At 43.7% G+C, this 1,717-nt stretch overlaps 1 long non-coding RNA gene across 2 annotated transcripts in view; it reads right to left on the reverse strand.

Annotated features, from left to right (window-relative positions):
- LOC143295365 (uncharacterized) overlaps nucleotides 1-1,004 on the reverse strand; it is a 7,940-nt gene extending 6,936 nt beyond the window's left edge. The window contains exons 1-2 of one of the 2 annotated variants that reach the window (XR_013057009.1): nucleotides 872-983; nucleotides 427-501 (exon numbers count right to left, since the gene is read on the reverse strand). This is a non-coding gene — a long non-coding RNA (uncharacterized LOC143295365). Of the gene's footprint in view, nucleotides 1-426; nucleotides 502-871 lie in introns of both variants that reach the window. The other variant, XR_013057008.1, reaches the window with a different exon arrangement.
- Nucleotides 1,005-1,717: the final 713 nt, after the last annotated feature.

Here is a 1,717-nt window from a genome sequence, read left to right on the forward strand (position 1 = left end):
GAAATTGGATATTATGTTTACTGAACTAAAAAAAATAAAATATAAAAAGAAGAAGAAGAAGAAGAATACACCTTAACATAAATGTGGGGTGATGGCCTAGAGGTAACGCGCCCGCCGAGGAAGCGAGAGAATCTGAGCGCACTGGTTCGAATCACGGAACAGTCAGCAGCATTTTCTCCCCCTCCACTCTGGACGCTAGTCATTCGGATGAGACGATAAACTGAGGTTCCGTGTGCAGCATGCACTTAGCGCACGTAAAAGAACCCACGGCAACAAAAAGGTTGTCCTTGGCAAAATTATGCAGAAAAATCCACTTTAGTAGGAAACCTCCCCACCGCCCCCCCCCCCCCCCCCCCCGAAAAAAAAACAAAAACAAAAAAACAAAAAAAAAACCCCAAAACAACTGCAGGCAGAAAAAAAAACCACTCCAAAACTGGATGGCGCTCTCCATGTAGCAACGCGTTCTCCCTGAGAACAGCCTGAATTTCACACAGAAGAAATCTGTCGGGACAAAAAAGAGTAACTCAGTAATATAATAAAGACACACCACACTTTCACACACACACACACACACACACACACACACACACACACACACACACACACGCGTTTTCAGAATAAATGATACGAACTAAAGTGGCTGATAACAAAACACATGCCGCTGGTTTACGAAGTTATAGGTGGCAGAATAATCAAGTTTGATTGTGGGCCCTCAACACTGAAGAAGAGAAGAAGAAGTTAGAAAGAAAAGGCTTTAACTACTTCTTTCCAAGATGGCGCACTACAAGTTAACTCAATGTCAAACGGAAAACATAAAGGCAACACTACCAGAACATAAACACTCTGTATAATTGATCAATTTAACACTCACCTTCTCTCCAATATGCTGTCACGTAATCTTACCAAGACGTTGCGACTGACAACAAGAAGAAGCAGAATGGTCGATTCTTATTATCTTCATCGAAAAACGTACTCAGTTTCACTTCTGTGGTGGTCTGAATCGGGTAAACCCTGTGTCTGTTTATAGAGACAGCTAAAAAGTGAGTCGACTGGCGACCTTCAAGCATACAGACGTGTCTTCACGGCGGGGGACAGCTGTCACTTTTACTATTCTGTATATGTGGAGTGATGGCCTGGAGGTAACGCGTCTGCCAAGGAAGCGAGAGAATCTGAGTGCACTGGTTCGATTCACGGTACAGTCGCCAATATTTTCTCCTCCTCCACTAGACCTTGAGTGGTGGTCTGGACGTTAGTCATTCGGAAGAAACGATAAACCGATGTCCACGGCAACAAACGGGTTGTTCCTGGGAAAATTAGGTAAAAAAATCCACTTCGATAGGAAAAACAAATAAAACTGCACACAGGAAAAAATAACCCCCCCCCCCCCCCCTCAAAAAAAAAAAAAAAGGGGGGGGGGGCGCTCTAAGTGTAGCGACGCGCTCTCCCGGGAGAGAGCAGCCCGAATTTCACACAGACAATACAATACAATACAACACAATACAATACAATACAATACAAATACAACAATCTCCTAACCCTACGCCACATAACAAACACCACCACCACCACCACCCCTCACCCGGCCCCCCTTCCAACACCTCTATCGTATCGTATCGTATTGCATTGTGTTGTGTTGAATTATATCGCATCACTTCGTATAGTATCGTATTGTATCGTGTTATATCGTATTGTATCGCATCGTATCGTATTATTGTAT

The sequence above is a fragment of the Babylonia areolata genome, chromosome 20 (assembly GCF_041734735.1).
Source record: "Babylonia areolata isolate BAREFJ2019XMU chromosome 20, ASM4173473v1, whole genome shotgun sequence".
NCBI lineage: Eukaryota > Metazoa > Mollusca > Gastropoda > Neogastropoda > Buccinidae > Babylonia > Babylonia areolata.